The 13,693-nt window shown below is 44.1% G+C and overlaps 1 long non-coding RNA gene across 1 annotated transcript in view; it reads left to right on the top strand.

Moving 5' to 3' along the window:
* The first annotated feature begins 1,175 nt into the window (after positions 1-1,175).
* Positions 1,176-13,693, top strand: part of LOC135974136 (uncharacterized) — a 47,411-nt gene continuing 34,893 nt past the window's right edge. The window contains exons 1-2 of the long non-coding RNA XR_010591322.1: positions 1,176-1,464; positions 2,254-2,318. This is a non-coding gene — a long non-coding RNA (uncharacterized LOC135974136). The remainder of the gene's footprint in view (positions 1,465-2,253; positions 2,319-13,693) is intronic.

The raw sequence follows: 13,693 nt of genomic DNA, 5'->3' as shown, positions 1-13,693 counted from the left end.
CATAACTCAGCAGCCTCAGGGCTGCTCCGATTGTCCTTGATTGTCCACAGCCCAAAAAGAATGTTTCAGAAGCTGGTGATTGGTGGGTGTAGGAGTGCCTTGGCTATATCCCCTTTTCCACATCTAAACCCCTGTGCTGGAATTTAAAAGAGGGTACATAGAGCTGCGTTCTCTGTACTGAGGGAATAAGTGCTTTTTGCCACTAGAGTGGCACAAAGCAAGTGAAATAAGGCTGAGGATCTGGCTGAGTGAGCGTAGCCTTCTTCCCCAGCCCCACTGCCTATTTCCCCATTAGAAATAAAATCCCATTGAGGGAGGAATAGCATATATAGTCCTTACAGGATGTCACTGTGGCTTTTCTGTTTAGTTCCTAGATATCAGGGTGACTGGCAGATTAAAAAACGAGGTAAGTCACTCTACCTTCAGAGATAGGGTGACCAGATAGCAAGTGTGAAAAATCAGGACAGGGGGTGGGGGGTAATAGGAACCTATATAAGAAAAAGACCCCAAAATCGGGACTGTCCCTATAAAATCGGGACATCTGGTCATCCTATTCAGAGAGACACTATACTTGGGGCAAATCAGTGCTTTTGGATGTGTGCCTTTTGGGGTTTCCTTCTGAGTTTGTAAGGGTGATTGATCTTTCCTATAATGAGCCAAATGTCTGTTATGAATATGGTTTCTGTTCCTTAGCCATTGTCTGGAATAATCAATATTAAACAAACTGGATGGCACTTCTCAGGCTCAAGATGCTCCTGTCTCCTGCCTTATTTCCTCTCATCACTCTGTAGCATACTGCGTCAGAAAGCCAAGCAACATTAGGACGGAGCTTATACTGAACATGAGTTGGGCAAAGACCTTTGGGATGAGGTAGTCTTCCATCAAGGGCAGTAGCATCTAGTGGTCAGCCTACCCCCTCCATTTAGCATGTCCCTTTGAGAGTTTGAAAGGCCCAATGGAAGGTATAGCGAGACCTAAGAGGGTCAGAGATCTTGAGGAAGCAGCCCTGGGAATGAATACTGCTTGGAGAAGGAGTCTTGTTACTGTACCTTCAAGAGCCTTTTAGTGGGGATGGAGCAAGGTTCTCTCACTCAGCCAGTTAGGAAGTTGTTGGGAGAAGAGGACTAGCACAAAGGCTGCCTACTTCCTCACACTAGGGTAGCCACTAACAGGAGAAGGCTGGCCTGCTGAATGCAGCAGATTGGAAGGCTAATTGGGAAAGGTATCCAGCTGAAGGGAGCTTGCAGCTGATTAATCTAAGGCTTGAGACACAAACTTCAGCTCAAGAAAGAGGGAACTCTTGCTTGAAGAATAAGACTGGCTGACTGACTGACCTAAAGCAAGAGACCTGAGAAAACTACTAGCACAACAATTCAGCTGCTGCAGGGAAGAGCTGAGACTGGCTTTTAGGAAATGCCTCTGTAGCTGGCCTCAGGAAAAGCCATGAGGAACCACAAAGTTCAGGTGGGTGCACCAGAGTCTGCAGATCTTGTGAAAATGCTGATGATGAATCTGAGTCTAAGAATGAAGTAAAGATAGGAGCAGCCCAGGGAAAATGGTGGAGGGATTGAAAGAGCGGTACTTATCCGCCTAAACAAGCTCCATTGGTGGGAACCCAAAGAAGAGGGTTGGGCTGGGTTCCCCTATTGTCTTCCCCCATATCAACAGGAGAAGCACAGGGGTCAAGAACAAAAGAAGCCAAGAACAGCAAGTGCCAGAAAGAGGCAGGGAGATGGGCTTGAAGGCCATTAGATTTTGTTTCCTATTTTCTGGACTCTTCTGTTAACCCCTGGAAGAGGAATGCACTGAGCAGTGACCTGGCCAGAGGACTAGGCCATGTCCAACAACACATTGAGATCTGAGCGGTGTTATAAAAAAAAAAAAGACTGGTCGTAAGTTTCACAGTGGAAGCTGTCCCATGCTAAGTTCTTTTGAAAGCCTGGCCCTTGTTTGGGAGCTGAGCTCTCCTGAGACTCCAGCTGCAGTTATGGATGCTGAACATACGAAAATCCAGCTCTGAACTCTTTGAACATCTGGCCCGTAATATTTGATAACACAACTGATTTTTGTTTGTTAGAATAACCCTAGTTATGCCTCAAACTTGTCATTATTGGTCAGCTGCTTGCTTGCTTGTCATCACTGTTGAAATGGGTTTTTAGGAGGGACTTGAATGCTAGTAGGGTATCGTGTTTTGGACCAGCTCAGGAAGGGTGATTCCCAGCATAAAATAAATGTTATCAATATTTGTCATAGGTACATTTCAGGCATGTGGGGAAAGGGAGATGGATCTTGCCTTGGATGATGCTTTCTCCAAGATGGTGAGTTATTTTACCCCTACCATTCTTCTACACTTATACAGCAGTAACTTTGTTAATCAGCTCCATAAATGTCTTGCTTTTCTATTACAATGTTGAATATAAATATTCTAAAAGTATGACACCATTATCCTCCCTTTATCCTTATGTGGGTGTGTCTCAGAGTTCTCTGTGCATATTTTCTCCACTTGACCTAGTTCAATATCACCTAGAAGGAGTCTGAGCTAATCTGTGATGGCACATAAAATAGAACCCAGCAGTAGTGTGAGCAATCTGCTGTATGCTTGGACTACAGAAATTATACATGCAGGCAGATGATTCTCCTGAATTTACAGAAGCACTGATGTTCCTTGTCTAAACTCTCCCCTCACTGAAACTGCACCATTCATTGATGGTCACGTCACAGCTCAGCTAGACTGGATATTATGCTGGAGGAAGGTAGGGTTGCCAGGTGTCCAGTTTTCGACCGGAATGCCTAGTCGAAAAGGAACCCTGGTGGCTCCAGTCAGCACCGCTGACCGGCCTGCTAAAAGTTCAGTTGACTGCAGTGGCTGTCTCTGCGCAGCTCCTGGAAGGGGCTGGCATGTCCCTCCGGCTCCTAGGCGCAAGGGTGGCTAGTGGGGCTCCGCACGATGCCCCCGCCCCAAGCGTCGACTCCGCTGCTCCCATTGGCCGAGAACCACAACCCTGCTGGGGTGATGCATGCGGATGGGAGCAGCACACAGAGCCCTCTGGCTGCCCCTGCACCTAGGAGCCAGAGGGATGTGCCAGCTACTTCCGGGAGCCGCCTGAGGTAAATGTTGTCTGGAGTCTGCACCCCGAAAACCCTCCCGTGCCCAACCCCCTGTCCCAAGCCTGAGCCCCATTTTGCACCCAAACTCCCTCCCAGAGCCTGCACCCCCTCCTGCACCCCAACCCCCTGCCCCAGCTCTGAGCCCCCTCCTGCACCTCAAGCCCCTCATCCCTGGCCCCACTCTGGAGCCCATACTCCCTCCCAGACCCCAAGCCCCTGACCCAGCCCAGAGTCCCCTCCTGCACCCCAACCCTCTGCGCCAGCCCAGTGAAAGTGAGTGAGGGTGGGAGAGAGCGAGCGATGGAGGAAGGGGGGATGAAGTGAGCGGGGGGCAGGGCCTTGGGGAAGGGGCAGGGGTGGGGCAAGGGTGTTTGGTTTTCTGCAGTCAGAAAGTTGGTAACCCTGGGAGGAGGCATTGTTTTGCATCTTTTCACTCCATGCCCTTTTTTATGTGTTAAGGATGATTTGGAATGGCAAATAGCTATTTCTTTCTAACATGGCTAGGTGCTGGGTGCGACCAATAATTACAGTATCACAAAGAAATAGGGTGGAAGGTCAGTATCTCTCCTGGAAACCATAAATCCTCTCACCTTGTTATAGAGGCATACAGTCTCTCTCTCTATCTCGCTCCTGCCCCTCCCCAACCTCTCTTACACAAAATTTAACAGAATATTCACCCACATTTTTTAACTTTATGCATTTCTTCAATTAAAATAATAATGTGCCCTATTTATTGTACAGAAATTGTGGTTCATGTTGTAAAGAGTGCTGTGTTCATATTTTGATTGCATTCGTGCTTCCCCTGGCTTGTATTTTAAAAAGTTCAGACACAAAATTTTAAAATTCCTTAAGAAAAAAAGGAAGGGGAGGGGAAAGAACAAAATGCCAGTGGTTTCTCATGGTACTAGGAATGGACTTTTGTTTCTGGGCTAACAGTGTAACTATTTCTGAACTCTTTATCGATGGCACCCAGAGATAATTAATTTTCATGCAGCTTTCAATGCATATTCCTCAGTGACTGTTCTGTCTGGTATCATTGTTACCCAAAGGGTTGTATGATGTTTAGATACCATAGAAAGTGAAGTATACAAAAGTGTGGGTGTTTCCCCAGAACCTTGTTGGGAACTGGCATTAGAGAACAAGCTGCTAATCGCTCCTAGGTGATATTGAACTAGGTCAAATATTTATATTCAATGTTTTAAGATAGCAAGACATTGATAGAGCTGAGCTACAGTGGATCAGCCATCTCCTGCTATCACTGAACATGGACCTTGTGGGGAACTTTCATCTATGCTGCGGCTTTCATTGCAGGATCTCAAGATGTTTTGATCAGGCATATTTTATCTAACTGAATTATGCTTCAGATCCTAACATGGCACCATATTCAGGGGTGTACTCTGTCCTTGATGTGCATTCAATTTATATTAATGCAAGTTATGTGGACAAATCATGGGGAGAACAGATCACCCAGGGTGAAATTTCCATCCCTTGCTGCTCCCACGTAGAACCTGAATAAGTGGACCTTGTACAGGAGAAGGGGTAGGGTTAACATGGTGCCCCCAATAAAGTTGTGGGGCAGCTCCACAGCCTTTCTTCAATACAGCTGCTAAACCTACACAGTCCCTGCAGCAATCTATTGGCTCTCAGAGCCATTAATTAGCCTATAGTGTCTACTTGGTTTTCTTTCTTGTATATCATCACTGACAGCAATTAAACAAAATTAGTAAGAAAGACACATGTTGTCTCTCCTTGGGATGTTACTAGAGCTGTCTGAAGGAAAAATGTTTAATTTATTCTTCAAATGGTGGGGAAAATCTTCACAAACAATTAGGGATTATTATGAAACCAGCTTTAGCTATTACATATGATGTACATGATATGAATACTCAGTATGGAATAACCAGGTTTTGGAGAGTTAGACATAGATCGTGGAAATAAGTTCTTGGTTTAGTTTCAATAGAGTTTAAAATTACATCTAATATATAATGTATCTTGTTTCCTTGTATTATTACTCTACATACTAAAATGTAAGCCTAACTTTAAAAAAAAAACCCCCACATTAGAGACAAATTCTTAGCTCTGCAAACTTTTTTTTACTTCAGTGGCGATAAAGGAATAAATTAAAGAACTGAGGTAAATGGGACCCTTTGTACAATACAAGGACAATTTTTAGCCCTTCCTATGCTTCTGCCTTTAACCTGCAGATTTTATGATGAACTTTTTGGAGCAAATTATTGCACTGAATCAAATTTGGAGTTGTTAAACCAATGATACCCTACAATTAATCTTGGCACATATTTACAAAACTCCAAACACGTTTCTTTTGTACACACTACTGAGGAATGTTACATAAAATTAAGCACCAAGTAATGATTTAATTTGTGGTTAGTTAATAATACACAGATGATCACACTGCTAGAAAGTCTATCTCTTGGGACAGTAACAGAGATACAGGCAAATGAGAATTTGAAACTGACAAGCTGTGAGCTATACATATAGGAGGGAAAAGTCAGATGTACACCATCAGTGGCTTACTTTGCTACACAAGCCTCATGGAAGGATTTTATCAGGAGAAACCATCCTGCATGACCTTTTGTGTTTCTTAGATTACTTGAATGTTATTTTTGACTTCTTGCCCAGAGCAGGGATTTTACAAAAACTGAAAGGGGCCCTAGCTTAAGTTCCCACATTGGCCTAGATTCCCACACCGTAGTATGAACTACTGCATTTAGGGTGACCAGATCACCAAAGACAAATATCGGGACGCGGGGGGGGGGGGTGACGTGGGGGGGGGCGTGGCGGGGGGGTGACGTGGCGGGGGGCGGGGCCAAAAAAAAAAAAAAAAAAACCTTCCTCCGCAAGTGCTGGAGGGAGGCCCGGGAGACTCAGGGGAAGCGCGGGGCCGGGGTGAGTAAGAGTCCGGCCTGGCCCCGAGCAGGCAGGACTCAGTCGGGCGGTAGGGAGAGGAGGGGGGCAGCCCGCGGGGCCAGGAGGCGGCTGTTCTCACCCCCGGGCAGCGGGACTCGGGAGCAGCCGCTGCTGCAGCTCCCACTGCCGCGGGGGAGGAAGCAGCCATGGCGCTCCGCGGCTGCGGCTCTGGCGCCCCCGAACCCCCCGAGCCGGGGCCTGCTGCGGGGACCCAGCAGCGCGCACGCTGCGCCCAGCCCCTGGCCAGCGTCTGGGCTGCCCAGCTGGTGCTATCCCGCGGCGGCCCCGGAGTGGGGGCAGCAGGCCCCAGCCCCCCCGTCCCGCAGGGGAACGAACGGGGCTGGGCTGCCGATGCCTCCGCCCCGGGGCCGCCGCGGGATAGCACCAGCTGGGCAGCCCAGACGTGCCTAGCCAGGGGCTGGGCCCAGCGTACGCGATGCTGCAGGCCCCGGCTCGGGGGGTTCGGGGGCGCCAGAGCCGCCGAGCGCCATGGCCGCTTCCTCCCCCGTCGCCTGGCCCCGCGGGTCGCCCCCCTCCTCTCCCAACCACCCAACTGAGTCCTGCCTGCACTGGGCCAGGCCGGACTGTTACTCACCCCGGCCCCGCGCTTCCCCTGCGTCTCCCGGGCCTCCCTCCAGCACTTGCGGAGGGAGGGGGAATGGTGAGCCCGGGGAAGAGGCGGGGATTCGGGGAGGGAGCCAATCGGGGGAGGAGGGGGCGGAGTCGGGGCAGGGGGGGGGGGGGCGCGAGCACTTCCGGGCTCGAGGCTCGGGGCATTTCCTTGTTTGTCCGGTTGTCCCGACCGCATGTCGGTCGGGACGCGGGACAAACAAGGAAATATCGGGACGGTCCCGATAAAATCGGGACGTCTGGTCACCCTAACTGCATTTCACAAGCTACTGTAAAATTTCTTGGCAATTGGTGATAAACAGGCATGCCTTATGAGGAAACCTTTCTTCCTTTGTCTTTTTCCTCTGTTCCTTTTTTTTTTGTTTTTAAGAAAAATAAAATTCCAGACTTAATCCAGAATGAAATCAAACACTGTCATCATGCAGAAATAAAAAGGGTTAGTAATATAATTTGGATATGATACATAAGAGCTAGATTGTGCCTTTAGGCTCGGCCAAGATGGAATAAAGGGGTGGCACACAACTGCTCCACTTCAAAACAGCAACAGGAAGGAATTCTGAGTCATAAGTGCTGCCTTCCCCCTGTTCCTTACCACCCACTTCCTCACAGGGGAGAATATTTGGAAAGTTGGACTGCTTTCTACACCAGATCCAGGTTGTCTGATACTACTACACATCACTGTAGTAGCAAACTCTAAGGATTTGTCTACTTGCCACTGCGGATGAAAGTCCCAGCTCAAGGAGACATACTCACTCTAGCTCTCATTGAGATGCACACTAAAAATATGTCATACCATAGCTCTGGTAGCATGGGCAGTGGCTGGTAGCAGGAGGGCCTAGCTGTCCTGAGTACAAACCCATCTAGACCCTGTGAGTGCATTTGCAGTATTGGCTCAGGCTACCCATCCATGGCTACACTACTATTTTAATACACTAGCTCGATGACTTTAATACACTAATTCAATGAAAGCTAGTGTGGGTATGTCTTTTAGTTGGGAATCACACCCCAGCTCCAAGTGTAGACATATCCTATGATAGACCCAGAACCAGGATTCAAGTAGGCCGAGCAAGAGGGTGAGGGGAAGCAATACTCCCCCTTATTCCTTTGCTTGACTGAGTAAGGCTTTGTCTACACTAGAGAGCTTACAGTGGCACAGTTGTACCGCTGCACCCTCTGCAAGGTCTCCCATGTAGTCACCCTATGCTCTCCCATCAGCATAATTAAATCACCCCAACGAGCATCTCCCACTGACCTAGTGCTGTCCATGCTATGACACCATCTGTCTTTCCCCTGCCCCCTGTCCATTTTGTCTCTTATTTCTCTACACTACATTCCTACCCCCCACCCAATTTCTTTCTTGTGCCCTTCTCTTTGGGTTTCTCCTCTCACCCCAGTAGCTGCACTCTCCATTCCCCTGAAGACTATGATGTTTGGCAGGGGACCTAAGCTGAGTACCAGAGTGTAGAGGCAGCCATTATCATATGAGATGCTCTGGAGGTGGCTACATTAGGGACCGCCAGAGGAACAGGCTGGGGGAAACGGGGGTTGGAGGGATTAGATTTCAAATAAATATTTGGATGATTCAACCAAGAAAAATATTACCCTTTGAAAAAATAAAATATACAAAGTGCTGGAAGGCTAATGAAGTTGCTAACTTTACTTGTATGTAACTTTTTGGATAAGGTGGTTTTTTTTTTTTTAAAGTGAGGTACCTTTTCAAGCAGTCTAGCCCCATTTTCTGCTAAAGTACATGTAGCACTAATAGTACTAAACCCTGACGTCCTTATTCTATATTTCTTTTTCTATTCTATGACATCCCAAATATTCAGATTATAAGGGATTTTGTGGGTTGATATAACTTTTTATATCACTGTAAATTAATGTTGTTTTTAGCAATATTAGCTATTGCCCATTTGTTTAAGATCATAATGGGTTTTTTCTAATTTGGTTTTGCCAACTAGTGTAAAAAAAATTTTTTTGAGGTGTGAAAAAAGCCATTTGGCTCATGAAGGCTCATTCGCTCTATTAATACACATGTACCATCCACAATCTCATTGTTTTGGTGCATTAAGACCGTCTCTTATTTTGTGGTAATACAGAACTGATTTTTCAGTATGTAAAAGGCTTTTTACTGTCACTCTTTTCCTTTGCATTTCTAGTTAGTGGGGTTGAGTAGATGTAAGAAAGCAGAAGCTGGCTCTTAACACTCGAAAGTGTAATTAGAAGAATTGACTTGACAAAGTATAAGGATTGGTTAAAGCTGGCAAGGTTTCTCAGCTTAGAATGTGTGACTGCTGAGTCACCCTTAGGGTTGGACAGACACCATCGCCTTTATAGGAGATACAGATCACAGTGCCTGGTCTGAGTAGCTGAGCTAATGTAGTGGAGGTGTGCAGAGCAGGAATTATCCCCACTCATTCCATGGAATGGCTGCACAGTCACTCCAGAATGGCTGAATGCAGGATGTTTACTCCGTTCCCTCTCACCCCCATGTTGGGGTGGGACCGAGGAGCCACACAATAGGAGATCATTTGTCCCTGTTCTCGCCTTTCCATGTGAGCATACTGTGTAGGAAGTGTCACAAACAGGATGTACAACCTATTGATGGTTCTACCAAATCATCCTCCCCCTCGCCCACGCACCTTTCACAGAGAAACCTCACCATTCTGATGCACATGGGCCTTAGTGCAGAATTCTATAATTTCATTCTATCTTGCCCAGATTTGTCTCGTACTGTTCTAAGTACTTATTCAGCAATTCTACTGGATGTTTTTAAATTATGTTCACAACATTATCTATGATGCACTATGCCATATTTTTCAAAGTCTTGTGGTCCCATTTCAGTCCTATTCCTTGTGTGTTGGTATTCATTATTTTTGTCACTATTATCTGCATTTGTCAATAATACATTAGATTTTCCATATGTCAGTTCTTCAGCCAAAGCACCCTGTCTTACTATTTCTTAATCTTTTTTTCACTCATCAGCCACTTTTTTTTGTTGGCAGCCAAAATTCAAAACTAGAGATGTGCTAAGAGGTGGCGGTTAGATCCAAATTCAGGTTAGGGTTTGGGGTTCAAGGTTGAATCAGGTTTTGGAATTGATAGTGTAGGTAGAATTTTGATGTCATGAAAGGCTTGTGCAGGTATTCTGCATAGGGTGAATTATTAATGCACTGTCACTACACCTCTACCCTGATATAACGCGACCCGATATAACACGAATTTGGATATAACACGATAAAGCAGTGCTCCCGGGGGGTGGGGCTGCACACTCCAGTGGATCAAAGCAAGTTCGATATAACACGGTTTCACCTATAACGCAGTAAGATTTTTTGGCTCCCGAGGACAGCGTTATATCAAGGTAGAGGTATACTTACTTTTTTTCTATAACTTCTCAAAACTTGAGTCTGTTTTGCCCTAAATATAATCTGACAGTATGTATCTTATTACTATACTTAGCAAACTGTAAATAACTAATCCAAAAAATCCATCTTGCTAGTATGTTTCTATGAAACCTCCGACTTCAACCTGGAAGACTTATTTATGGTTGGGTTCCCATTATCAGAACTTTCTAATGGCTATGTGATTTTTAATAACATGGAATTTAGATATCTGTTTTTTTAAATCATTAAAAACAGAAAATGGCACATGTCCTTTTAATTTCCTCACGTCGTGCTGTGTGATAAGCTCCAAGATAATATGTTGCAAGTAATAAGTCAGTGTTTCCAAAGCTATAGTTGCATTGTGCATCCAAATATACAAGACTATTTCTAATTATCTGCATACCATTTAAAGTCCAGGATAATTCAATGTCCACATCTGTACTTCACCTCTACTTATTTCCATTACCTTGCATATTATAGATGTCAAATTGATGGGCCTGCAGTTCCCTAGAGTGGCCATTATAAATATCAGTACTACAGTGAAATGCTTCCAGTCTTCTGGAACCTCATTTGAACTAAGCAAGTTCTCCATAATGATCATTAATGATGTATTGCTTGCATATAAATGTTGGATATTAATCTTTTGTATATTTACACTATTCTATCAGAGGTTTGTTCATCCCTCTAATACACAGCTAATCAATGACTGAAACAGTATTGTGTTTATGAGAACTCTGCTTGTATACTTAGTGAAGTACTATTTTTATTTTTAGCTCTTCTGGTGGTGAATCTTTTCAAAATTCTAACTCTCTTCTGTTGAATGAACTGTAATTTCCTTTAAAATCAAACATTGAAAATGCACTGAGTAAATTAAGATGTTCTCAGAACAAAGAATTTCTGAGAGATGTAAACTAGAGCTGGGTGAAAAAAATCTGCAAATATTTGCAGATTTTTATATGCATTTGTTGATCATGTGCATTCCCCTTTGCACTTGTTTTTCATGAACATTTGAGTGATTGAATCACACAGGCCCAAATGTTCATGGAGTGTTAATTGCAAAGTTGTAGAATCTGATGATGATTCGTGTGTCAAATTAAAATGCAAAAGTGCTTCTCTAGTCATCCATTGAAGGAACAGAAAAAAACGTAATGCGACTTTTCTGACCAATTATGACTAAGCAACACAGCTTAACTAACAAGCCCTGAATTCTTGCAGTGACAGTTCATGATTTACAGAATTTTTTAAAAGTGTGTGTAGAGGGGAGAGAGAATGAATAACAAATACATTTGAGGAAATGATCCGCTTATTGACATTCCAAGACCAGAGATAAAAGAGGCTAAATTAGTTGAGACAATCCTAAAGTTACGGTCAGGAGTTTTGCCCTGCTCCTCGTGGGATAGGCTAGAGGTGAATTTTGTCCTGTTTGGGTTTTTTAAAGTGTGTATTTGCATTGGAATGAGGCCCATATAGAAGAATAACGCTTTGTCTGAGGTTATGATGAATGTCCATTGCAGTCTTTTCAGGGTTGCCAGCTCTCCTGTTTTTATCACCAGTCTCATGATATTTGGGGGTTGTCTTCAAGCTCCAGATCCTGAAGGCATGTGAATCAATGAGCATTTAAGCTTTGATTTTGAAATAAAGTCAATTTCTAGCCCTAATGGTCATGGAGAAAAGTTTGGAAAAGCCGCCCAAGTGTCCCTTAAGGGCTCAAATCAGATAAACATTTTTTTGAAGTGTTGTATTTTAAGTCAATCTCGTGTATGTGGCATGACTTTTTGTGTGTGTGTGGTCTAACTCATGATGGTAGAATGCTTGGAGTTGGCAGTAATGATGCCAATTTAGTTTTCTCCATATTCCAAAACTGATTGCACTACTTTGCCTTGGACTGAAGCAAAGTAGGCTCCTCCTACCATGAAAAAGATGGCCTGTTAGAAACTTGTAACTAATATCAAAGAAGCAAGGAATAGTGTGTGTACTGAAAGTTACATTTTTAAATCGCACCTAAGGCCCAGATCCTCAGAATGTATTTAGGCTTTAACTTCCACTGAAAACAATGGAAAATAAGTGCCTAAATGTCTTTGAGGATATGTGTGTTAGTGATTTTAGAAGCACAATTTCCATTGAAAGGGCCTTGTGTGTTTGTGTCAATTGGTGTAGCTCCATTGACTTCGGTGAAGTTACTCTTATTTCTATCAGATGAGGATCTGGCTCTCTTTCAGTGCATAGATGAGTGCCTTTCTGCAGCACAGTCAGCAGCCAAGCTGTTTGCTGCTGCTTGTTATAGAGGAGACATGCAGTGTGCTCTCTCACTGAGACCTTATTCTTGTGCTTTCATGATTTGTTGTGCTGTTAATCTAAAATAAAGGTCATTCTGACTCAGCAGATACAGAATGTGGAAAAATAACAGACACATTTCAGTTGGAGAGGCTCTTCGTTGGTTCCATCAGGAGTTTTTAATAATCTCAAAATCAAAAATGAAGACTACAAAAAGCGGAAACATGGATGAATTGCTATAGAGGAGTATAAAAGAATAGCACAAGCATGCAGGGCCAAAATCAGAAAGGCTAAGGCACAAAAATGCCTGCACACCTAGCAAGGGACATAAAGAAGATAAGAGGTTCTTTAAATACATTAAGAGGAAGAGAAATACAAAGAAAAGTGTAGGTCCTCTAATTAGCGCGGAAGGAGAGCTAATAACTGATGAGATCAAGATAGCAGATGTTTAATGCCTATTTGCTTCAGTCTTCATTAAAAAGGTTAATGGTCACCAGACACTCAACACAATTAATATTAAGTTAGATGTATTTATGTTGGCAGAGCCTGATGAAATTCATCATACAGTACTTGAGGAAGTAGGTGAAGCAATCTCAAAACAGTTAGCAATTATCTTCAAGAAGTCACGGAGGACAGGTGAGGTCCCAGAGGACTGGAGAAGAGTAAATATACCTATCTTTAAAAGGAGGAACAAACAGGTCCCATCAGCCTAACTTTTTTATATAGAAAGATACTGGAACAAATTATTAAACAATCAATTTGTAAGCACCTTGAGGATGATAATATAAGGAATAGCCAGAATGGATTTATCAAGAACAAGTCATGCCAAGCCAACCTAATTTCCTTCTTTGACAGGGAGATTACTAGCATAGTTGGTAGGGAAAAGAAGTAGACATAAGGTATCTTTTTTTTTTTTTAAAAATAAGGCTTTTGACACAGTTGCACATGACATTCTCCTAAGCCAGTGGTTCCCAAACTGGGTTTTGTGAACCCCTGGGGGTTTACGAAATGTTACAGGGGGTTCTCGGGAAAAAATTCCCTAATGGCGGACAGAGCTGTTCCTAGGGACCCCGGACAGCACGGGGTCAGCAGCCTGGAGCCCCTGGACTTCCAAGAGCTAAGCAGATCAAAGCAAGCATATCTATCATACTGAGGAGATTTAAACTTCAAGACTCCTTATAAGACATGGAAAGGGAGGTGGATATTTTTTTGCTGTTTTTAAAATTAAATAGGCAGCTAGTATTGTTTTTAAAATTATTATGAAGAACAAGTTTAAGCTTTGTTGTAACGTGCGCTGTTTGCCTGGACTACTCAAGACCTGAATGCTTATGTAGGAGGAACTCTTTGAGTTGGCTTCTTAAATACCTTCA

This window comes from Chrysemys picta, chromosome 11 (assembly GCF_011386835.1).
Source record: "Chrysemys picta bellii isolate R12L10 chromosome 11, ASM1138683v2, whole genome shotgun sequence".
In the NCBI taxonomy this organism is placed as follows: Eukaryota; Metazoa; Chordata; order Testudines; family Emydidae; genus Chrysemys; species Chrysemys picta.
Note: the sequence above shows the minus strand (reverse complement) of the source record. Positions and strands in the feature narration are given on the sequence as shown.